The sequence below is a fragment of the Strongylocentrotus purpuratus genome, unplaced genomic scaffold (genome assembly GCF_000002235.5).
Source record: "Strongylocentrotus purpuratus isolate Spur 01 unplaced genomic scaffold, Spur_5.0 spur5_scaffold_7, whole genome shotgun sequence".
NCBI lineage: Eukaryota > Metazoa > Echinodermata > Echinoidea > Camarodonta > Strongylocentrotidae > Strongylocentrotus > Strongylocentrotus purpuratus.
Window position 1 is genome coordinate 39,232,025 of NW_022145613.1, and position 27,788 is coordinate 39,259,812.

General features: G+C 35.0%; 1 long non-coding RNA gene across 1 annotated transcript; it reads left to right on the forward strand.

The window, feature by feature from the left end:
- On the forward strand, nt 1–25,809 carry LOC105446190. The gene is made up of 2 exons (XR_973664.2): nt 1–964; nt 22,415–25,809. It is a non-coding gene; the product is annotated as an uncharacterized LOC105446190 (long non-coding RNA).
- Nucleotides 25,810–27,788: the final 1,979 nt, after the last annotated feature.

A 27,788-nucleotide genomic window follows, 5' to 3' on the forward strand; every position in this document is an offset into this window, starting at 1 on the left:
TCTGGGGTAATTGTGGCTTGCTTGCTTTACTGCAAATCGAAGAAAGATGCAGTACTAGCGCACAATCGGCAAAATTTACCTGCTCACATAGTTTTGCAGATAAAAAATAATTTGGGGATTGAGTAGCAAGCAGGTGCAGAGATAGGTGGAAACAAATCCAGAAAAGCTTTGTGTATTAACGATAGAAATAGCGGGCCAGTTGATTGCCTGGATGTGGCACGTATGGTGGGCTGAACGAACCGATTCCCATACAATCAGCAAACTCCTGCTCATTACAGTGGCGTCCACAGGAAGACGCCGCGCGCAAAGTGTGTGTACTTTTTTGATAGATACACTCCATCCCACATACACGTGGCTTGATTGAGAGAAATAGTGAAAATAAAGGGCTGGTAAGAAAAGAAATCGTGTGGGTTGTATTTAGTTGGACTAGAATATACTACCAACCAATGTTGATATATTAGCACCGTTATTCACCCACGTCGACTTTGAGAAGATATTTATAAGATCCTGATTTGTTGCAACAGTCGACCAAATTGCTTTTGGCGAGGTATATACGGAGCAGTGTGATAGGACGAACCATTCAGCTTTTATTCTACAATCAAGTACGAGTTTAGTGTATTCTTTAGTATTCAGTTTTCTTCAAATCGACGTAACTCGGATGGACAAAGATTACAAAGGTAAAATATACATTGGAAAATACATGGACAGTACTTTATTTTAAGGGGGAAGTAGTGTTAACAGCACACTTCTGCCGTTTGGCTACATTTCTACCACTGGTATACGGTTTAACATATTCAATATCAAGTTTATAGGGGAATACTACGATTGGAAGCGGAACACTCGCTATTGACTTTGCCGATATTTTGACGGAGTGGAGACAGGAGTTCAACTACGTGCCTAATACAAACTTTCGCTCAGATTTTGAACCGAGACTTCTCTTAGACACTGGATGAAAGTTTTAACGGTAAGCTCGCGTGTTTATCTCTTCGTGAATATATATTTCCATTTTAAGAGACAGAAACGATATTTTTAGCATGACATATTTGTTGTATGTTTCTTTTTTATTTGTGGAATCAAGCATATCAATGCTTTTTCCCCAGGATGTATGATTATCATCAAAATGTTTTCTTTATTCAATATTACAACCATAATCTATTAATGAACTACTGTACCCTTGATGAGGAATTCGTCTACGTCAAATACATTTCACATGTCATCTTTACTGGTCGATGGCTTTCATTCAGATAAATCGGTAATAAGTAATCATTTGCAAGCCTTTCCCCATTTTTTAAAATAATTTCAGGCACTTAATGAGTTAACTATCTTTCGCAGAATTCTGAAAATATTTACCCGAATTATATGCAGTAGGTTAAAACCAAATGTTAACATTCAGATTGTAATTTAGAGACACTCCTCCCAATTACAAATTAATCGCTATTTTCGCAGTAATATGTTGGAGCTTGGCTAAGAATTTGTGATGTTGCTTAAAGACCCTTCATTGACGTGCATCCCTGTTTAAAGAAACCCTAGATTTACCTCAAATGTGCGCAGTTTTGCCATGTTAGCCAAAGTCATATCGTTGGCTATGAATTCCCTTCTCTATGGTTGCTCAACCTTTATGGGAAATGTAAAATGAATCATCCATTTTCACCTTGATATTTTAACATCATCAACGGGTATTCTCTTTGCTAAAAGGCTTCCGTTGTTACGCACTTTACAAATACTTGATCAGCCGTAGGGTGGCACACTTTAATGCTAGCAACTTTAGAAAGATAGATCCTCTTCTCATTCACATACCCGAAGGTATAAAAACTGGGTTTAAACTATTCTCTTTGATGTGCTGATAACATGAAAAGCAATTAGATCAAAAATTATTACTTTCATTAATATTATGACACGCATACTGATACCCTCATAATACTCATTTGCACTTTACTTTCATTTAACAAAATGTTCTAATGTATATTGTGTCTCAAACGCCTTAAGTCAGGATATTTATTTCAAGGTTTATATGATTATAATTATCAGATTAATACATAAGCCTCATAGGTAAACAAAGTATATTTATCATTATTTGAATTAAGTTCACTTTGTATCTCATGTAGCCTTTTTGTATACCTGTTCGTGTATCTTATAATTTAACGTCGCCCGATCATTATTCTTTTATTAATATATTAGATGTTTTTCGGTTCTAACTAGATTTTTATCTACAAGTTATCTAGATCATTAGCCGTTCGCTGTTTACGACTGCGTGTAAATGGTGTACAATGCACAAATGAACTGCGATGACAATGCAAACAATTGGTACATTCCTGATACAGCTTTGTAAATACCTTTCAAATCCCTAGGACGATGGCAGGAATATATTTCGACACAACATTTAGTTATTGGGTGTGCTATATGAGACTTTAGATTTTCACCGTGAACTTGGTAAATGATCGAGGCTGGCTGCACTCATCAATCACTTTTACAGGTATCATTGAACATTCTTATATTAGATTGGATAAGAATATAAGAGAAACGTATATGTTACATTAATCAATTGTCCGGGGAAATACCAAGTAAAGACATTAAAAGGCATAGGCTTATCACATTTCCTCGTGTAGTTTACATCATGTGTTCATTGACATGATAAAATATAAAATATAGAGGTGGAAATAAGAAGTGACAGGAAAACCTACGGGGAGAGGGGGAAGAAACAATCATAGTATAATGTTCACGCAAGCCACGTGACGATACCGGTGACGAATGCAATTACAAGACATTCACGTTATGAATTATTCCCATCATACATCCGTTGTCATCAATCTATCTTTTATCAGTAGGCTGTGAAGAAGATACGCGTTTATGATTATCATGACATAATTTATATTTTGAAAGTATGATACAATGTTAATACTTTTTTATATTTAATGTAGATATATAATCGTCACTAGGTTATCTGTATAGATTAAATTTGCATTTTTTTTAAAGAGAGCACAGTCATCGGGTAAGCCGTGCTCTATAGAGCAATAATGCTCTCGTGTACTTTGATCTTTCAAGCAGTACTAAACTAAAACCCCCAAAACAACAATACTAACTATAATGATAACCATGATATCCATGTTTTCATTCTACCGCTAATGCTTAAGCTGTCCAGTACCTACTATTAAAGGTACAACCCTTTAACGAATTGTTAATTTGCATTTCCATTTCTTGATATGATTTGATTTATTGATCAACTGAAAATTTGAACATGAAAATAGTCTAGCTCACGAGAATCTAATCATGTATTTCGGAAAATTTGACTTTGAACCTAACGTTGTCACAGAGATGAGGTAAATTCCTTTTGAAAGATATGTTGATAGTACCCATATGTACATGCATCACCGAGCCATGTCAAAACACATCGTGACATATCAGGATAATAATTTGGGATTAAGCCAGAGAAAAAAGAGCTTTGTGACAATATTACTATTGGTCTGCTCATTCTGATGTATTAAGACATGTTCGTTTTCTTTCTGGGAGGCATTGTATACAACTTGTCTTACTAATATACACTTTTGTTACTGCTAATACTACTACATCCTTTAAAATACTGGGTAATAAATGTGCCGTGAGACTAATTACGTATGTTAAACATAACTTGCTTAATATTTTGGACATTTTAAAGTTATTATTCTAAATTGTTATCCTACATGGATATTATATTACTCAAGCTGGGTAAAGAAAATGCCCGAAGGTGGTTAGATACATAATTATCCTCATGCTGGCCTAATTTTACCCAATTTTAAGAACGTACTATGACCACTACTACTACTACTACTACCACTTTTACTACTACTACTACAACTACTACTACTACTACTACTACTACTACTACTACTACTACTACTACTACTACTACTATTACTGCTACTACTACTCCTACTGTTTTTACTACTAATGCTAGTACTACTACTTTCTTCGCCTTCTTCATTCTCTTATTCTTCTTCTTTTCGCCATTCATCACTATTAGTATTTACATTAAAGGTTACTACTAACTCTGTTTCAATAACAAAAGTGTAAGAAATAATTATCCAAAATCTTTATTTCAATAATTTTTTTTTTTTTTAATTCTGACATATTAATTTTACTGATGGACTACGTAAATGGTATTGCATATTGTCTAATCTTTATTTTTTTTAGAGATTTAAGTATAATCCTCTCAATTCACCTCACCAAAACTTTTAATTTATGCTCATTTTGCCCGTCCTACATTTCTTCTTCGGCATGTGACACAGTTTTTATCAATATGTGACTGCATCATTTGTACCACACTGAGATGTAGGTTTGTTTAAAACACGAGAGCATCTTCCGATACTTTAACGGTTTTTTTTCCGAACTCTTTCTTCACTGGCATTACGGTGAAATGGACAGATTTGAGAATATACATTGATTTCCGGTGATCCTATGATGTTGTACTTGTTACCTTGGTAACGTACACTACTTAAAAACGGGATAAGGAGATACTTGAATGTAGAAAAAGAATATAATTTAGTAAGACTCTACATATACATTGATGTAGATGAAGGTAGTCTTGGTGCAATCAGGGAGATTGACCTTGTGGTGCATCATGACATGGCGCTGATTCCCCGAAGGTTGCATAGCATGGTCATCATATTATGATCTATATTATTCCCTGCAGGCAGTCAGCATTATTAAGGTGAAATGACGTACGATGTGCAATCAGTAGACCGCTAGATAAATAGGCAATATGAGCATTGCATGACAATCCAAACATACTAATTCCTTGTGATAATGGTGATATTGTGACCATGGGATAGTCCATATAGAAATGAAAAGGAAACGAATGAAATGGAATATCTGTAGGAAACACTTGACATTAAAGTCTTCTTAACCCCACATAAGCAATAACGACATTCTTTGAAAATATATATGAAATTATAAGTCATAATGGTTTAACATTTCGTTAAGAGATAACCTGAAGTGACAAACAAAATACTTCATGACATTATGTAATTCGTTCTCATCAAATGTAAAACCATTGGTGAACCATTGAAGGCTGATTAAAAGCCCAGAACTTGGCGTCCGCAAGTTGATCGTAATTGTCATCATCATTATGCATGAGGGATATGACCCTTTGACTGCTAGATTCTCCTTACTATTACATACCAAGAACGGAAGAGAGGGTACTTGTATCTGGAGTAGGTTCCACTCCCAGATTTGGAGAGCGTAACCACATTTTGCGACGAGCAAAGCTATTCCATAAGGACACCAAGAAGAGCTCGCTTTAAAATAATGTTTGGAGTAGTTAAGGGACATAAGCTTTCGCGGATTATGAAACAAGCAACAATATTACATTTAGTACTCCGTTTTTCTTTTTACACAACTTACACAAACGTACACAACACGACATCGAATAGAAACAAGTGGTCCTTGTGATTTAAATATTCTCTAACATTTTGATAAATAATATAGTCGTCGGTCGGAGAAAATATGTTGCACATACAATTATTTATGGGCCGGAGGTGGCAGTGAACAAAATAAATACAGAAGATCATGTGCACAGCTTTCTCACAGAGGCTTGTGATTAATTTGCTCATCATTCTCTCTCAGCAGATAGAGGTGTGTCTCGAATCTTTTAAATAATCAATTTTACACTTTAAATTTTACAACGGTTGACCCATTCGCATGTGCTTGTATTCAAGCGATTCAACCAATGGTTCTGAAAATAGTGCTTATGAACTGTTACCAACAGCGTGCCTACAAACGCTTACTTATCTATTTCACAACGGATAAACCATTCAATATCTAACAGTAAGAGACAAAACTGTTTGCTAACAAGCGGATAAACTGATTGTTTCACAATAAGTGTTAATTTACCTGCGTTGTAAGTGTTTAAATACTAAGACTTAAATACGTATGTGTTAGTGCATGTGTTTGGAATTGGGGGACACAAACTTGTTAGTAAAAAAACATTAAAACCGGAGTGCATATGGTAATTATTAACAGAAATGCTTTCGTCATCTTTCCAGGTCCCCATTTTCTCCTGGGTATGGAGTGACAAATGTAGATTAATGCCTCGCCAAAGGACATTAGTGCCGTGTCGGGGATTGAACCCACGACCTTTGTATTCAAAGTAAAATGCTTAAACCACTCGACTACGAGACCTTTAAAGTAATATTGAAATTTCTCATTCACTTGGATTCACATAAGAATTAGATGCTCTAAGAGATTTCATATGCAATTTTACCGAGCTCTTAATCGTTCCATGTTCTACACAGAAAGACAACGATATCAATACAGACTATACCTAAATTAAATTTGTGAATTTTATGAGATTGGTAGTATGTGCTGAGTGTAATAATAATATCGTTTTTTGGAATAATAACTCCCCAAAAGACTAAATTTTGTGTTGCATAGATCCGTCTTAGTAGAATATTCTTGAACAGATTGCACAATTAAATTACTTAACATCAATTTTACTAGCAGAAAACGGGCCGTAGTCTATAATTAGAGAACCAAAGCTTTGGTAACAATTTCTCTGTTGCCTAGTTCTACGTATTACTATTTATAAGTGAATCCATTCAAGCAAAAGTGTGATAGCATCACACTAGTAGGTCAATGAACTGATGTAATTAGGATGTTCTTCTTGCACGATATAGTATTGAAATATAACACGAGCCTAATTAAATTTAATTTGCACGTTCCTTTAAGAACATGAGCTGTGTGGGGGAACGTGTGAGGAGGAATGGAGGACCCTACGGAATGATGCGTTTGGTAATGGTTGGACGATTGAAGAGCATCGTATTTCAATATGACTTATGGGGTACGTGGTGAGAAGGCGCTGGAGACCAATGCGGAATTGTTTGAGATTAACTAGAGTGGGACAAATTGCAATGTTCGTATGAGGCAGTGAAAACCCGCGGGTGAAATAATTGTGTTGATTAGACACCGAAGAGAGTTAAAAGAATTCACGTTTCTCTTTTTCTTTCTTAATGGAATGTGTGTTGTTGTGAGGACAACGGCGAGAATCGAGATCGAATGGTGTCGTATATTACTTCTGAAAGTGATGAAAAATGCAAACAAGATAACTCTTTGAGAAAATGATTTAAAGGCGATGCATTTGTCCTATTTCATTCATTTTGTATATTATCTCTCTCATTCTCTACCCCTCCCCCTCTCTCTCTCTCTCTCTATCTCCCTCTCTATTTATATGATTACTAATCCATTCTGCCTCTCTCTCTATATATATATATACCAGTTTTCACACGCTTTATGTCAGTTATGTGCTCGTCATGTGTATCACAGACATAAAACACCTTTCTTCGTCATCATACAGATGTAAACGCAACGCACAACGCACGTATCGACCCATGTTGATTGTCTATTTCCTAATTTGTAAGAGTTATGACAATGATAAGCCTGTTTATTTATGTGTTTTTTTTACAGTAAAATGAGGTGCACTTTACCTGCGGGAGACGGGTTTTACCAGATTCTAAGGGCCGGTCCAATATCACTAATTAAAATGAGGATAAAAGTAATTGCAACTATAACAAAACACGTGATATTTTGAAGTTTTTGCGAGAAAGCTGTGGGATATCGGTATTTATATTTTTGTGTAATTGAGCATCGGTGATATGGGTCCGGGCCGCTTGTATTTCAATTGTAGAATGAGGAGGGAAGTTTTAATTGCAACGACGCGATAAGGATTAGTGTGTCATCTAGAATTGATTTAATTAAAAAAAGAACAATATTTAGTATACACTGTTGCATTATCTTTCGATCTCAATTACTACTGTGCAAAAACGTCTGTGAATCACATTATTGTTGTAGTCTAATATGGGTACCATGACAACATTTTAGTATTTCACTGTTTAACTTAGAACTTTAATCTTAATTGTTATTGTTATTATTATCATTATCATTACTATAATCATTATTATTATTGTTATTATTATTATTATTATTATTATTATTATTATTATAATCATTATTCTCATTGTTATTATTATTATTATTATTATTATTATTAGTGTTATTATTATTAATATATAAAAATTAATCCCGTCGAAATTCAAGCCCTAAATTCGAAACCTAACTCGAATCCTAAATCACATTTTGTACAAATAGCAATACCTGTATTTAATGTATTTTAATATGCTAATTACAAAAACAATATGTGCTCATTTTCGAACTTAAGTAAATACGAAATTGAGCGTCGAATAGTTTGCAATTGCCATACAAATACGTTATGACTTACAGCACAAGAACATATTAATTGATTTTCTTTGCGTGATCAATTTGTGTGCCTCAATATTTTTTTTATTTCAACGATATATATATATATATATATATATATATATATATATATATAACAAATAATTTTATTGCTATTGTTGTTTTAACTCACCTCTTGTCATTGCGCATGTCTCACAAATTTCAAACTAGACTAGTCTGAATTATTATGACACGGAAATGAGTATTACCTCTCCCCTCCCCCCCAAAAAAAACAACATATATATAGATATATATATATCAACATGAGCAGTATACGTGGAGGTAAAAGAAAAAGTCTTACCGATACGATGGAAAATGCATCAAAGGGAAAACAAAATGGATCAACATACACATATGCACATGTGCTCACACAAAGAACACACAGAGACAAAAGCACTAACCCAAATCAGACATTATTTGGTTTTCATTCAATTCAATTCAATTTTATTTCACCAAAGCAATTCAAAATACATACTGTAGATTTTTTAGGGTTCTTTTTTTAACACCAGGAAAGTGTGGTCGAGAACAAATAATTGTATTCCTAGGACATTTAAATTGGTCAACCTAACCATTTTGCATTTTGATTTCCTGGACTCTCTTTATAACTAGCGCAGTATCCCATTAAATATAAAGTGTGGAATGAGGATTGGGGGGGGGGGAGGGAGAGATGGAATTCTCCTGCCGGGGCTACTTTACAGATGGACCTGCTAGTTTCATGTGTTTATTATCTCTAGGCTATCGTTCGTTTTAAATAATACCAACAACAGGTAAAATTAACAGCTTATAAATTCCTAACTATATAACGGACAATGGCGTGATTAGAAAGATTATCATCCAATATCTGCATAAGCGCTACATTGCGGATATAACTTGACGTTTGCCGTTTTCCACGTAATCCTGTGGTGAATCTGAATGTCAAAAATATCAATATCCATTTTGATTATTAGATTACTCTTACGACCGAAATATGAAATCTAATTAAAACTCATTACATCCAAAGTTAAGTCTCCTACGTTACGATTAGCGGCATAAATGAATGACCCAATTACGGTACGAAGGCTACGCCATTACCACATGCATGTGTTTTGTATTATTGTGTTATTAGCTTTCTTGATACAGGAAGATTATCTTGTGAAATCCTAAGACGCTATGATAAAGCAATGTTTTCTTTATCGTTCATTCTAAGCGATAGCTATATTCATATTCTAGTTCACCAAACATATCCGTCTGCTCCAATCATGTGAATTAAGTGAATTTTGATATTTTAATATTTATGTAAATTGTTTGTATGGCTTGATTTTAACAAGGTTGTCAAATTAGATTGTATATGGCCTAATATTTTATGTACATTGATCTCGTAGGGTTTTGCTATTAATAGCTTCTGACAATTATACCCTGGTACATGTATCGCAAAATCCTCGTTATAAACTGCTCTCATGAGATGGGTATAGTCTTATATTTTACAATCGTTCGAAAATAAAGGGTTTGTCTTTCCATCCAAATAAGAAGCAAAGGCTGTGATAGTATGTAATCAAATACAAATAAAATGCCCCTTTTACCTGTCAGAGACCTTGAGTTTAATTTAACGCTTCAGGAAAAGATGACAGATTTTGGTCTATGTCAATGCTCCTTTGTGTGAAGTTGACGTCCCGTTTTAACTAAATTACTAGCGATATGTTTACTTTCCGATTAAAACAAAATAAAGAAATGAAGATGGAGTTGTCATCGTCTAAAGTGATAGCTCCTCGTCGGTTCCACTCATGGGCGTCAATCCTTACGTAATACCTATCGTTCAGGGGGATGATCTATTCATTCATCCCCCCTGAACAATAGGTATTACGTAAGGATTGACGCCCATGGTTCCATTGATGATACAAATAGATTTGTTTTACCCGATTGAATTAACCTAATTACATTTCAAATCAGAAAGGAATATGGGATATGAAAAAAATACTTTCTATGCTGCGTCGAATGGATCAGACATACTTTGAGGGACTTAAAAGATTTAGAAAAAAGCAAAACGTAGATTAAGCATTTGCAATTGGTTTATGTAGATCAACAGACTGGGCGTGTAAGACAGGAATATGGGGATCATAGTCTTTACTCCCTCGCTTTTAATATAAAAGGGAGAGTTGACATTCAGACACGAGACGTCACCCCATGATGAAATTAGGCCCGTTCTCCCGGGTATTGATCTAGTTTGAACCAATCATAGAAACCAAATGTGAGTCTCTAGGTGCTGTGTATAAAACTGTACTATCCTGATTGTAGTTTCATCATCCGATACCAGTCCGTAGTAGTTGACTTTCATTTACTACGCCTTTGCACATAAATGTAATCTGATCGATACTGCAGTTGATAGATTTGATCTCTAAACCCTTTAATTGAAAGTACTGAACCATTGAATAAGTCTGTTTTTACATTCTTTGGTCACATGTTCCTTCTACTCAGGGTGCATTGCGAACTTTTTTTTCTTTAGACGAAAAAGATGACTAAGATAATAATAACGATGGTAATGATGATGATGATGATGATGATGTCATGTAGTGTCTTGTTTAAAAGTCGAATGCATTTTCGAAAACGATTTTCTTCTATGCGGTTCGTTACGACTACTTACTTGTCTTATATGACATTTAAAGAACGATCCATAATTCCTCGGATTCGACTTGAGATGGCTCTGGGGGATATATATAAGCTGATATCACGAACGAGTTGATAATGATGATTCATGCATTTATGCATTGAAAAAGACTATTAGTCATAATATAATTATATCCATATTTCAAAACGTTTACTTCAAAAAGAAAAAAAATAGACCAAAACATTTTCATGCATTTAAGTACATGACACCTCAATCTGCACACTCTTTTAATTCTTGAACCCTTTTTGCTGTTTTACGACTGTGATGTAGTTTGTTTCTATCGGATCTGCAAGCTTCGTGTCAATTTTTGTCTCGTATATCATATATGATTATCATTTAAAATGATTATCATATACGGATTTTTCATTTTTCCGATGATTTTTTTAATACGATTCGGTGATTCCATTCCTTCTCTCTCAGATAATTAAACCTCCAAGATGACAAGTATCTCAATTTGCTTTTCCTTTTCTCTTACTACATCTTTGTTCCTGCGATTGACGGACAGCCCCATTTTTTTTATACTTTTGTTGACTTCCTCATATCACAAGTTTTTTTGATCGTATAATTATGTTAAGGAAATATTAATATCATAACCACCAATCTTGATAAAATTATGATATTTGGTATCTTATCATCGCACTACAGAGCGGAAATAGATCTCGTGATATTGCGCAGCTTTGCCAAACTCCCGTCTAAATGTTTGTCCATTCATTTGTCCTATGCAGCTTGCCGAATTGCAGTCAGTTGATCCCAATACACAGCAACAACAACATCAGCAGTTCCAACAAAAGCAAGAGTAGCAGAAGCAGCAAAAAATATGAAATAATAACCACACTGTCATTGGTTGGGGGAATCATTTAGCTTGAGAAGAGGCACAGGAGTGGATGCAAGTTTGCCTACTAAATTTTAAGTGTGACCTTAGTAAGTAATTTTTAAAGGGATTTTTTTAATATTGTAAAGAATGGTTCAATGAACTGATACACACCAATAATAAAAATCACTTGTGCTTAAATTATATAAGGCGTGACCAATTTGATCGAAATCTTCTCAAACCATGTGCGGGAGGTCAGCCCAAAACAATAAAACGGATCAACAACATCTTACATAAAATGGGAGACGATTACATGAGTGTTTATATATATATATAACGGAGCTTCTTTTTAAATTTGGCATTATTTGCTTGCTAATTTCAACATAACACACGTATCTTTTCATACAGGTATAGAATATAACAATTATGGATTTATAAGGTATTATCATTTCATGTATCACTGTAAAAAATAGAAAATATTTCAGCTTTGAAAGTTAATTAATTCATGCAATAAATAACTGCGTAAATAAAGTAAATTCTTCTATCACTGATGTAAACATGCAAGATCCACTGAAAGTCCTGTTTAGTTATAGAGCAGAGAGTTAATGATACTTTGGATGTACGTCCTTGGAAAGGCAGTTCAATTAAGAAGAATGAAAGGGTTTGAAATGATATTCAGCTTAAAATCTAAATCCGATAAATTTGTCAAAGCCTTGCGAGCTCTAGTATTGTTTGTGTGCAAACCCCCTGCTACATTGATCCGACCATACAACATGCTGGAGCAACTAAAAATAGGAAAGTTAATGCCACGAGTCATATGTTGGTAATTGTCGTCTGAAAGAGAGACGCTAAGAAGGCACTTTTTTTAAATAAAACGTGTTATTAATAAAGGGTGTTGCCCCAGAATTCACCGGAATATTTGTCAGAAGATAGGCAGGTAATCATTTGGAGCCAGAGGGAATAATTAGGCTCTGGGGTTGAACAATACGTACTTAGACTGATGTATGACATCGTATTATATACGACTCGATGAGGATATGCACCTGAAATTATTTAATAAGCCTCGCGGTCACAGATTGGACGTTCACCATCAACACACGTCATTTCCTTCGATATCACTCCCAAACGAACATACAAAAACAAGGATCCATCTCCTTTATTTATCCTATATCTATAATCTAGAGTCAATGACCATCGTTGCTATGTTTAAAATATTACCTGAACATTACTTTACTCTCTAACCGACAAATCGTGTTATTGTAGACCATTAGTTTGAATAGTACAACAAGAGGTTTACTTGCCAGAGGGCGTTCCAATATATTATAGTATAATGAGACTGAGAATGGTTTCCATAGAAACAGTATATTGCCTAGTCATTCATGATCTACCACGTTCTGCATTAAAAATCAAGGTGAGAGAACATACATCAAAATCTTCCTCATGATCACAAAAATACGGTAGCAGGGTTTGGTTGAAGTTGGAAGCTTTGTTTATGAACAAGAAAATTATTCAGTTACTTTCTCCACTACAGATCTAATATTGAAATGAGAAATGAACAATTCTGACACTAGAATTGTAACAGCTGTATCAAATGTTGTTATGCAACATATTTCGTATAACGCATTGGGATAAATGGTGTGTACACGATAATCATGATAATGTAAAACCCTTTATCCACTACACCACTCATCATGGTTGAACAAATTTGCTCACATAGAACATTGTAACTTGTAGTTTGAATGCTTCTTTAATTCAGCCGTCGGAATTAAAAAAGATACTTATTTACACCATCTAATTTAGTTTGACTATTACGGTTATACTACAATATCGATATGGATCACACACACACACATACACACACACACGCACGCATACACATACTCTCAAGTTATTGATCAAGCATCTCCTTGAACTCGGATGGAAAAGTTAAACCCAATCAGGCATACCACTGGATAAACCTCTAGCACTATTATTTCAGTTCAGGACAGTCATGGCATCACGTAGATTCCATCGAGCTATTTTTCTGTAAATATGCATGTCACATATTAAAGGCATCGTTTAACAATGTTAAATCTGAGATGCATGGCCCTACGTGATATCAGTAGTTGTGATATGGTATAATATTGAAGCCCTACAAAAATTGCGCTTCAAAATTATCATAAGGTACCTTAAAAAAAGTAAAAAAATCTTTAAGTGACGGGTTTTTACCATACTTCTTTCCACCCAATATAGACAGTAGTGTAATAAAAACCGTTAGGTAAACGAAAAGGGAAATTTCGATTTCCAATCATAAATACCTTGATAATAACACAGACGATCGGCTTGTAAAAGTCTTGGGATTCCTGAATGACCTAAAGGTTTATAATTATGATTGCAGCATGAGATAAATCCTGGATTCAGTTCCAGAATCTGAGGAAATGATATCGAGTCACTTTAATAGTATGCTCCAAATTAATGTGCAGGATCGCTATTCTTGTGATAAGATCTGACGTGTAAATGGAATCGTAATACATGTGCTTGAAAGCTTGTCATAGTCTGGATGAGATGAGGCAATGTTAACGTAGATCAAACATAGATATATATATACACTATGAGTTATTTTAAAGTGCCTATTATCTAGGCTATTTTGTGATCAAATGAAGTTCCATACATTTTAACAGTGCACGATTTTGACATCATTTTGCTTCCATCACAAATGGCGCGGCAAAACCGCAGTGTTTTTTTTTTTTTTTTTTTTTGGGGGGGGGGGGGATGACTTAAAGGTAATACAAAGTTTTTGGTATATGGTCATTATTTTGGTTCAAATGAACATATTGGAGGCATATGCGATCCTACAACATTCAGTGATCGTTGTCGCGGTTGAAATCGAGTCTAAAGTTATGAAATCGTAAATAATAAACTCGTTATATTGTAAAGCTCCCTCTCAAGGTCAAGATAATAATTAAGCTATAAAACAATGTTTCTTGACTAAAATTGACCGATTAGCTATTCTCGTTTGGAAATTATATATCACAGCTACACATTCTGAGATTTTCATGGTCGCAGCTACCATTGTACGGCCGTAGGCGCTATTTGAAATTCATCCAAATTTACCGGGAGCACCGGTAAATTTTATATTCAATTTTGCTTGAAAGCAGAAGTGTTTTAGTGTAATACGCTTCACATTTCCGTATATCTTATTAAAGGGAGTGTTGCTTGGCAATTGTTGGTTAACTCCATCTACGTCTTCTTTTGAACAACTGCACGTAAACGAATGGACTTGATTAATGGTAGTCAGCGACTTAATCTTTACATGGTTAGCGTTCGCGAAACAGACCGAACTTCTCCCAACGCTTCGGTTTCGTGTAGGTAGCACGCACGTGATTGCTGCGCTCGCGTCGTCCGTAGTCGTATACTCGATTGGCCCCGAGTCTAGCCTTTAAACAAGGCCACTTGTCTGATAGACACCGAGCGACTAAATCGAGACTAATCGCGAAAACCCGAGTGAACGAGAGAGCGAGGAGCCCTTCCAAGTAGCCTTTATCAATTTGGTTTGGATTTCTTATGTTAACCATTGTTTCCGACTGGAATTCGCTTCAGAAAATAGAGCGTCCAATCAGCGAACATATCCTTGCACGACGTCAGCATATAGTATCCATCACACACGCAGACACACACACACACACACACACACTCACACAGTAAACTCTACGTAGTACGAACATGGACCTACTATGAACTATTACGTACGTGCTAAGACCACTGACCTCTACATGGAACGAATCACGAACGAAGCCAACTGGGAGATTGCCGTTCTGATTGGTCAATAAATCCAAAGTAGGCGTATTGGCATGCTAATATGTATCTATGAATAATTCATGCAGAGCAGTGAAATCTACTTTTCAAAAGGCCTCGTGACATTCGTCACTCGGTCGCGCGTTCACTCCGGGTATCTAGACTCATCTCAGCCGCTTAGCCAGAGTCACGAGGCCTTGTCAAAAGGCTACCCCGAGTCAGGCCACGGGAAAGACACGTAGTCTCATTTAACACAGAGTTTAGTAAATAAGCGTTGGAAATTGATTGCGCGCATTTTGCTATTCATTTAAACTTGTACATGCACAACAAGCCACCTCGGTTTACCATTTCATAACTAAACGAGCCTTAAGCATGCACTTTAACCTGTACTTTGCAGGACTCATGCTGCCCTACGCGTACCCATTATTTCTATTATCTGAGCTGCTCACATCTCACGCGAAAGGTAATCGAGAGGGATATCACAATAACTTAAATAAAGCATGAAATTAAAATGCTCTCCAATATTGTATGAAATGATTCAAATGATTTTATTTCTCATGAAAAACATAATACAATAAATAATTATATTACAAAAATATGCAATGAAACAACAAATATAATAGAAAAAGCACGTGAAAAGAGGGGATAACTAGAAGCCGAAGCAAATAATTGCATGAGTTTTTTTCAACAAATATTTGGTTTATACAACACCTACGTCGATCCTTGTTATTTGATTGGAGGATCGTTGGTCACATGATATTCAATAGATGTTATACTGCACGGGCGTGCATTTTTGGTAATATGCAGAGTGCATTTTTGGGAAGGCTTGACTCCAACTTTAATAAATATAAGGAGTAAAGCATAATTTGTTGATTATTAGATCTTGTTTGATGTTGTATAAAACAAATAATGAATGTTTTTCATTCATTCAATAGTGCAAATATTTTCATTCGTTGAAAGATTAACGTTAATTCTATTCAGCTCGGCTGACGCCTCGTTAAATAGAATGTTAATCTTTCAACTCATGAAAATATTCACACTATTGAACTCATAACCATTATAATGGTTATAATCATTATTTGTATAATATTCGAGAGCATGCAAATATTTTTATAATGCTAATGTATTTTTTGAAGCCCCTCTAAAGCGTTGGAAGCTCCCCAAATTTGATGGAAAAAAGCTCACTCAAAGTGTATCATGTTGTGAAAGAGGATGTCACTTATGACACATTTCTGTAGGGATTTTCGAAACAATTTGATATTTATGAAAGAATACAAAATTTCGGTCTTCTGCGTACAAAAAAAAAAAAAAAAAAAAAAATCATAATTTTGTATTCTTTTATAAATATTTGTCTTCAAACACATTATTCGGGTGAAGATCTTTGCAGAAGTTTGTCTCAAATGACATCCTCTTTTACATTATGATACAATTTGAGTGAAATTTTGCCATCAAATTGTTGGCGGAATTGGGGCTCCAAACACAGAGGGGCTTTAACCAAATATATCCTGCCGGTTATTTGTAAACGTCGACTGCTATAAAGCAATCGAAACTGAAGTTAAACAGGAAAAATTACACAAATGTTCAGAAGGAGTACTTGTCATTTTTTTCTTTCTAAATTACTACACAATTAAAAAAAAAAAAACATTTGCATTGATGAAAATCGAATTTAAACCAATTTTGGGGTTGAAAAGGTGTATATCCTTCGGTTTCTATCATACTTTTAAAAGATATTAAGATATAGTCTATACTTTAAAAACTTTCCCCAGTGCTCATTCAAATTCCCTAAGCTTGCACTTATTTGTTGTATATAGTCTTTGTTTAATATGTGTCAAACAATCCGGGCTAGGTAATCCTATGCCAATGATATGCCTGGGTTGTGATACCTTGATTGCACTGTGCAAGAGATGAGCGATAAACAAGAAGTCTACACCAGTTAATTGAGTTATTCCCAACATCACTCCAGCAAATACGATAATCAGTGATGTGGATTAGTCGAGAGCACATATGATTTGAACTGGTAGTATACCGCTAGAGCAGGCCTGCACTGGAGGGATTACAGGTAGCATGAGACATGAGAGTGTAAGGAAATTAAGACCGCATTTTACTTGACCTTAGCGACGACGGAAGGAAGTTGAGTGGTACATGGTCTTTTATGGAGGGTGTGGGTGGACATGAGGTCTGTGGGTGTGTGTATGTGTGTGTATGGGGGGGGTGTATTTATGTAGTGCTTAATAGAAGTTCCGCTGCCTCTACTTAATTGCAATGTGTTATTGTAATGTTTGCCAATCACGTTTTAATTAAGTCGTGCATAGATTGACTGTGGTACCCATCTTTTTCCAAAGACTGTGTTTGACATAATATTATCTCATACCTCTGTATTCTTACGCGTATATGTTCCCTTCCACTGTCATAGCCAACAAAAATATTGCTAATTAACTTACCTGAATATGGAATTTCGCCTATAGCGGCTCTACTTAAAAACAACATTTTTTATTAAAATCCCTCAATTGTTTGGACCCTTGCATCAATCTGATACATAGAGATGTAAATTATAGTTATAAAGGCTAATAACAAGTTTATGGAAATACGGTGATTAAATAACACGTGGTCGCTCTATGATCTTGTCTAGATTAACGACCACTGTCATTTTTGTGTAGAGTGGAAACTATGTATTGATGGTGTTTCTTATACCTGGTAAATGTTAAGAGTAAAAGATCTTTTTGATTCTCGCATACTCAAAAGTGATTAGCAATCATATGCTCATAGGCCAAATTAGAAGCTGATGGGTCTTTCCGCCTAGAGATGAGATTTGATTACTGATTCCATCTCAGTAATTGCGTTGATGTTAAGAGAAACATATATGTCCAACACGGAAACCTTATTTACAAACAGGGAGGCTCTTCCAGTGTACATATGACCTCTCAAACTAAAATTCAAAGGACAAATATAGGTCATATAAGTGATTAAAATTAATAAACTTGGAGTCCTTAGTAGGACGTTCTCATTTAGTTTGACCTTCTGTAAAGGAAATTCCGGTCGAGAATCGTATCTTAGTAAGATGTGTACTCACAATTGGGATAGCCGTTCAGAGTTAGAATTAACCTAGCTTAGATGTGTTTCTACATACTTAGGATATACATTCAGCATTAACTATTTCATTATCTCATTCAGTATTTCCAAAATTAATTCAGGCATAGTTTTATGAAAGACGTTTTTTCATGTACTCTTTACTACCAGCAGTCCAGACTACGGAAGATATGAACGGTGTATGTAATCACACATACATAAATAATTGAACTTTACTATTCGGATTAAACGTCAGATTAAATTGGTTTAGGATTTTTTTTTTCATCAGCATAAAATCTGCCCCAGGATATCTTCCGATAAGCAATTTCGATGAAAGGATACCTGGCTGGGAAACCATCGCTCAAAGTAATGGAATTGGGTACAGCTCATACACATGTAACCGATGAATATATATACTTTCTTTTGATCACTGTTGTAGTTAACAGTTCGCAGAAAAGCATCTCGTATTTCTTGAACGGAGATGTTCAAAGAATTGATGGACCGTGTACTTACGAACCCACGGATGCGCTTGGTCTTTCTTTTTCTCATTTTCTTTCCCTTCTTCCATTTCTTTGAACTCGATGACGAGATGTCATTTTTCTAATCATTATAAAGTCCTGGATGTATATGCACTCACTGAAGGGTTCAAATAATTAGTATGTTTGTCGTGATAATGAACCCTGCAGTTTCAAATAGTTTGATACATATTTTCCTCTTCTTTTCAGGTGGGCTGTATAAGGTACAGACCACCTTATAATTTCGTTAAAATTGCCTTTATTTATTTATTATTTATTATTTATTATCAGGTGGGCTGTATATCGTACAGACCACCTTATAATTTCGTTAGAATTGCCTTTATTTATTTATTAAATATTTTTCTTATTTCTAACCACTTTTTTGTGAACAAGATAACACGAAAATGGGTCGATCAAAATCCTTGAAATTTGGCACACATATGTAAAGGCATATGTACAAAGCACAATAACGTTTTCAACATTGACCTTTACTGATGACGTCATCTAGGCACCATTTTGTAAAATTTTACGTAAATCAACTCATGATAATATCTTCATAACCAAAAGCTATTTCTCATTCATATTTATCATGATCAAGGTCAATATCCGTCCGGTCAATTTAAGGTCAAATAACAAGCGCGTGCGCGTACGTCCGCGCGTCAATGCGCGCGCAAAATTTTAAAATGCTCAAAATCGTCTCAAAATCATTTTACATACGTTTTAGGCCATTCTAAGCATTTTATTAAAAAAATCGCGCACACGCAAATGCGCGCGCGTTTTCGTGCGTAACACCATTACACAACATAGAATCGCCATTTTTTTTTCATGATATTTCTCATATTTTTTCAAGGAATTTGATACCATGTTTATCTCTTTATGACCATTAATAACAAGATGAGCGTCAATTCAAGAAAAATGTCCATGCGCGCGAGCTCTTTTAATACATAGCATATATGGGCAAAAACATGCCTATACAAAATCCATTATAGCTCTTTGGAATGAACTGTGACCTTCAATTTTTTTTCATATTTAGATGGAGTATGAGTCGAAGATATGATTCCATGTCTCATTTGGCCATTAAGTGTATCGTGACATCATCATGGCCTTGGGACTCAAAATACGAATTTGCATATTATGAAGTCAGCATATTTATGTAAAATTGATTGTATCTCTGTAAATGTTGATCGATTTTCTTCCAAATTTCGATATGATGTAGCTAAGACAATTCTCTACAAGCTCAGTCTTTTCCATTTTGATCACGTTATCATAGTGAAAATTACGATTAAAGGGCACATATCAGAAATTTATTAAGTTGCGTGTTATGCCTAAGGAAGGTGAATTTCTTTCACATCATTGATCTATATGACATTGTTTTTTAGCAGTATCTCGCTTATTTTTGCTCTATTTTGTGTCAAATTTTAGTTGACCAGCCCACCTATACTTGTTCCAAACAAGTATTATATGTCTAGTATATTTTTCTTATTTCTAACCACTTTTTTGTTGGCAAGATAACTTGAAAATGGCTCAATCAAATGCCTTGAAATTTGGCACACATATGTATAGGCATATGTACAAAGCACAATAACATTTTCAACATTGACCTTCACTGATGACGTCATCTAGGCGCCATTTTGTAAAATTTTACGAAAATCAACTCATGATCATATCTTCATAACCAAAAGGTATTTCTCATTCATATTTACCATGATCAAGGTCAATATCCGTCCGGTCAATTTCAGGTCAAATAACGCGCGCGTGCGCGTACGTCCGCGCGTCAATGTGCGCGCAAAATTTTGAAATGCTCAAAATCGTCTCAAAATCATTTTGCATACGTTTGAGGCCATTCTAAGCATTTTATAAAAAATCGCGCACACGCGCATGCGCGCGCGTTTTCGCGCGTAAAATTATTGCACAACATAGAATTGCCTTTTTTTTTCTTTCATAATATTCCACATATATTTACAAACAAATTGATACCACGTTTGTCTCTTTATGACTATTAATAACGGATTGATCGACCGTTTAACAAAAATTTCCGTGCGCGCGAGCTCTTGTAATACATAGCATATATGGGCAAAAACATGCCTATACAAAATCCATTGTAGCTCTTTAGGATGCAAGGTGACCCCATTTTTTTTCATATTTTAATAGAGTATGATTCGGAGATATTGTTTCATGTCTCATTTGACCCTCAATTAACTCATGACGTCATCATAATGGCCTCCGAACTCAAAATTCCAATTTGCATATTATGACGTCAGCATATTTATGGAAAATTGATTGTATCTCTGTAAATATTGATTGATTTTCTTCCAAATGTTGATTATGTTCTAGCTGAGACAATTTTCTACAAATGCAGTTACTATTATTCTTCATTTTGACAAAGGCATCATGGCGTATTTTTGCGGTTAAAGGAGGCATGTCAATTTTTTACATTTTGCGTGTATTCTCTATGTGACATGACTTTTTCTCAAAACTCGATTCTACATTCCCGTCTTTCGCGAGCAATATGTACGTCGTTTACGCTGAACTTCGAGTATGTTGTAGATGAGACAAAAAGCTATCTCAAATGTACCCTTTATTTTGTCTCAATTTTTTGTTGGATCAGCCCACCTATACTTGTTCCAAACAAGTATTACAAATCTAGTTTAGTTTTATTTTTCTTCAAACAGTATATGATTTTTTGTGTTGATTGTATACGTCATTGAATATAAGTTTATAGTTTTAAGGTTGAAGCGCATTTCCCGAAATCCTACCATTCTACCAGTCTACTAAATTGTCTTTCTTTTCGCCTATGATACGTGCATTTATTTTGCGGTCTTCCAGAGAGTTTACACATTGCTTCTGTGTTATTTCAAATCCAATGGGCATAAATACAGATTCATTGACGATCATTTGATCCATTGGCAAACAATGGTAAATCTCTAAAAGTGATTCTGACACCAAGCAGAGATTGGAAGCATGATGCAACCATCTAGTCTATCACAGTTACCCTCATTTTCGATACACATCAATGAAAAAGATTTACAAAGAAGCTATGACCAAATTGTTAGATCCATTGGATTGTTCCTGATCCATCTTGATTTTGTTATCTGAGTACGTTGCAAACCATTCAATAAACAATTAAGTATTGCAGGACCTGTAGGGTTATTAGTAGCGATGTAAAAATAAATTGGGTATGATTAAGACTTTATTGGTAATGCCTCTTGCTTCTGAATTTAAATCACAAATCAATGATTTTCATGTTGATGTTATTTCTCTTTCTCTTATTTATTTTCCATATCTCCCAACAACGCGTCATCTTGCTGATCGAATATACCATCCACTATCTCGACCAATCTTCAGGAGATGAATCGGGGCGTTCCCTCGCAGATTCCGCGGGTGCTGCTTGCAATCTCACTGGTGCTCCTCGTGTGCCTACCCGAAATCAGCCACGCAGATAGGGCGTGTTGCAAGCGGACAGTGGGCTGCAACCTCAGAAGCGATTGTACATGTCGGATCCGTGAGATTACGTGCACAGACCCGTCTCTTGGCCTACAAAATTATGGTAAAAGATCACCAGCCAGGTCACCAACATACTACGATTCATATACACCGATTCTAGAGAGGATAGCGGAGTTGGCATCACTGCAACAAGATGATAGGTGGAAAAGGAAACGATCGTCTTCTTCAAGTAGTCGGTACCCTTTTTATGATTACAATATGAGGCCATTTTGACACTGGTATATGCTTTTCTTTTCATTTAATTTTTTTCTGTGTCGCTTTATACATAAGAAAGAAATGTAAACTAGAATTGAGATACTATTTTCTGATTGAACACTTATTAGAAAAATATGATCTTATGTGCCAGGCCATATTCTAGCATTGTATAATGACGACGATTGAAGCGATCGGAATGTTGCTATATTGGCAGTTCCAAAGATCTGTTGAATAGTAATAAGAGATCTTGTTAAAGATCCAAATGTCTTATTGTCCATATCGAAAAGTACTGATACAGAATCCTAATTAATGCTTTATATGTGCTTGAGTTATTTTTGTCTCTAGTCCAAAAGTTCATGTATTCATTTCTCTGTAGAATAGTATATCGCCATGTGCAATGCCATTCATAACGAATTGGAATTCCTTCTTATGTCTTTTGTCCCGCAGCTATAGAAATCTCCTTTGTATGTGTTTATTGTATTCTTTCGTTCTTTTGACAGGTATTGTAAACAAAAAAGTTATCTCTTGATGAGAGGCCTTTTGAAAATCTCTAAACTATACCCCGTTGGAAAGTGAATATCAAAATTGAGAGTGCAATCGGGATTTTTTCTTCTTAATCATCCCTAATATAAAGATATGGGTAAATATATATTATTGATGTCTAATAAAATGCAATTGCCTCATTCAATTACTTATTTTTATTTGTTTAATATTAAATTGTATATTACGTCAACTCCACCATGAAAAATCAAACCAGAAAAGTGATTAAGTACAAATGTGTACACACTCACAGTCTTATTACGAAAGTTGGTGCAAACGAATGTTAAGAAACTTTATAAAAAGATGTGATATTTTGCTGTTCATTACGAGGGAAATGGTGAAACCATCGATAAATTGTTGAGTTTTAATTGTTAAGCCTTTCTTTTTAGAGCGAGTGTCTCACCAATTAGTCTTTATCATCTCAATGACAACTATCAGTCTTATAAATTGTGATTTTTGAAGTTTGCACACGCATCTTATTGATTGTAAAATATTATGTAATCTGATTCTATTGCTGCAGCTGTTTCAATTTAGTAAAGAGATAACACATTCAGTTTAAAAGTCATTCGAAGAGCATTGAAACTCAACTGGATTATAATGGACAATGGGGGGATACAAACAACAATGTAATTCAACCTGATATATGCCTAAAGTTATACTATTTAGTTCACCTGCATGGTTAACTTGTTAATTTCTTTACATAAACATCGGTCAGAAAAAGCAAATCTCACTCATGACTACAAACATTTTTGGATTGGTTTTATAGAATGTTCAGTTCAGTAAAAACTTCTATCGTATTTAAAAATAAATCCAGAGCTAAACTACACGTTGCTCATGTGCGATAGCAATTCAGTATTTCAATCAAAGAAAGGGGACTACGAATTTACATTTTTCATGCCACTGGCTACCTATGTTTTTCTGGTAGTTGTTTTATGGGTAATTATTTTAAGTGCTGCACGCACGTATTACATGTTAGAAGTAACCAACATCGACTCGTGTAGATGTAAAAAGATCACTATGCCCATTCTATCATGAAATAAAGTAGGGTCAAGGTTGATAGACACTGAATGTCAGTGATTCATCTCGAAATACTATTTGCTGTCCATCAAGTAAAGCTTGCCCACTTTACGCGGTCATTTGGGACTGCTTAATAATTTCCTTTGTCAGTTGTCCTGATCAGGGTTATCTGTTACGTCTTCAAACCTGATTGAACATCGATGTAAAGAGAGGATGACTCCCCAAAGGGATATTGCTCTCTCCTTTCCCGAGAAGTAAAGCATTTGTGACAAACTCAAGGAATGGGTCAATTTAGACGGGAATAAAAACACCAATATGTGTTGCATGCTAACGTGACCGCATTTGTGAAAGTACACAATCAATATACGTCAGGTATGGTCACATCTTGTTTAATTCACCCGTGTACTTTACATATTTCAACCTTTTAAAGTTGGCATACAGTGTACTGGGAATAGTGCGAAGTTTCTAAAATTCTTTGCGTGTTTATTTTTTAGCCATATTGCATCATACTATTGTAGACATTTTATAGTATATCTTAATAGTAAAATATAAGAAGTTAAACATTTCATTAACTTGCTTTCTTGCTTTGTTGTATTCTATGAAAAACCTAATTGCTATTGCTATTCCAGCAATGAACATTAAAGTTTAAATCATAATTGACAATTCAGTGGGTCATACACCATGCAAGGACTGTCTAATTTTGGGTCGCAATCTGTATTACATGAAGCCAATATTACGTCATGATTATAATTAAAAAAACGTCCAAAATTTTGTATGGAACAAATGTATTTTTAAATTCCAATTGACTATAAAACACTACATTTATTGAACAACAACCATATTCTTTTCAGACGGAAATTTAAAAAATTTAATTAACAATATTTGTGATATTTACTTTATGCGTCAGCCAAATGAGTTAATTTTTGGTGCGTTTTTTGTTGAAAATCCTACAATCGTTTAAAGCAATGCGGTGTAACAAAAACTAGCTTTCAATGTACATATGCTGGTGTTTGCCACGCTTAGACAGACTTGTCTGGAAAGCAAAAAATGCCAGATTTATCTATAGAAAATATGTTAATTTATCTACATACTGCATTCCTCACCAATTCATTTGCATTGAAATGTAGTTTAGCAGTATATATATGGATCGTTTCTACCTGATTAGCTAAATATGTGTACTGGAAGATTGTTCGTTTATACAGTGGTTGACATCAACAAGAAGAAGACCTTGGCAGTATTTCGGGAGGAACCATTTGGAATTCTTCATTTGCAGACGTAGATAAGATATTCTGTTACATTCATGTTTCATTTATTTTGATCTGAGGAAAATGGATTTATATATAATTATTTAAACAAAAAAAATCTTTGAGGACATTTGGGGAAAAGTATGTAGAGTGAATGCGTGCCTAACAAGGACCTTGTACATAAAATGTGATTTTTGCAAACGTTAATCCTCCAAATAGCATTAAAATATTTCAAATAAATTGTTTTCGTTTACATGTTCTCATTTGTGTGACGGGTAATACCTCGAGGATATGTTTTTTTTTCATATTAGACTCATTTGACAATATCATAAACTCACCACGAATAGAACATAACTTATTATTTCTTCGGTATCAGTTATGGTAATTTTCCTTGTATTATTTTAAAGCTAACATTGTCAATATGCCACCCTTATCATCGTCAACAACAAGAGATAAAAAGGCGCTATCATACAAACATTGAAATATCAACAGGCAACGCATTATATCGTTCTTATAACAAAATATTGAAAAAAAGCTCACAGATAGAGATGTTTTGAAATCAGATTGATATAACTGTACAATACCTTGGCCACATATCACCTGCTAAACCGCGTAGAATTAAACTGTCTCGGCAAAATAAAATGACCTAGGCCAAGCAAAGTGAGGTTCAGATTTCAGGATCATTCGACACACAGATCAGCAAATGTTTATTTTCAATCCCACTTGCCATCCATGCAGAGGTGTCGACGTCAAGTGGTTAATTTGAAAACGTTAAAGGTATTACAAATTTTTGAAAAATTTTGAAAATTGGGTTGATAGTGATTCCTTACAATTTTTATATTCACTGTTGGTGATAATGGCGCCCCCACAAATACAAAAAAAAAGAGAAAATGCAATAAACTACCTATAATTCATGCATGACCCTAAAACGGAATTTATCCTGTTGAGGGCCAGGAGAAAATGCAATGAATTATTGATAAAATATTGCATTTTCTTGGTTTTTATGTATTTGTGGGGGGGGGGGGGGTTGCGACGTACCCTAGCCCCCGCTGCGTACAGTCATGATTCAGTGGCTAAGCAATGGCATCGTTACTGTGAGGCCCCATAATAAGAACCGTATCTGTCAGCTATATTAGTGCCCTTTTGTGAGGCATTAATCCTCATTACTGTCAGTTTTGACTTAAGGACGTAGGTCCCCTAGTTAATTATCATAATAGCACACACATGCTTCAGCGGTCACGCAAAACAAACACTCGCAAATTATTATTCAATGAAATCTGAGAATGTATACTATTATTTAAATCTATTAGGAATAAATCATTGTCAAAATCATTCCATAAATTGGGGTTAAAATAATTGTTCCACCATTATGACCAACAGTGTATTTGGATGCCCTGTAGATGAATTATATGCACTAGAAAATTGACCCCCTAAAACACTTCTGTTTTCAAGTAAAATTGAATATCAAATTTACCGGTATTTAGTTGTGATATATAATTTCCGGGAATAGCCAATCGGTCGATTATCGTCATTAACATTGTTTTATAGTTAAATTAATATCTTGACCTTGGGAGGGAGCTATACAACATATAGAGCTAATTATTTACCGTGTCATCACTTTGGACTCGATTTCAGCCGCGAAAACGATTATTGAATATTGTAGGATTGCATATGCTTCCAATATGTCCATTTAAACCAAATTCATAACCCCATACCAAAACCTTGTATTACCTTTAATCCTGATGCAAAGCCTTGAGTGTGATATCCTGCACGGATATTTTACCTAAGCAAGGCCTCCATCCCCATGTTTATCCCCATCCAGGTATTACATGGGTATCGGTCAGTGGGAAAGCCTGTTGTGACATCATAAACCTGGCGCACACAACAAGATCCCGTTTGAGAAGAATTTGCAATAGCATGTTATGTTAACATCAAAATGTGTAAAATCTTTATGATCGGGGATATCAATAGTCACATGATAGATGCAATCTAAATTTCAAGGGATTTCGAACTTTCTTGGCGAAGGAAAAGCTAAATCGGCTCAAAATCGTAGTGACGTCAGATCAGTAGTGCGATTGTCTACGATCTGAAGCCGATTCGGCTTTAATTCTGACTAGGAGAGTTAAATGCACTAAAATATCGGTTGTTAATATAATATGACATAATTTAGAATCTAAATAAGGAGAATAGTGATGGTTTAGATGTCCATATCTAATTAA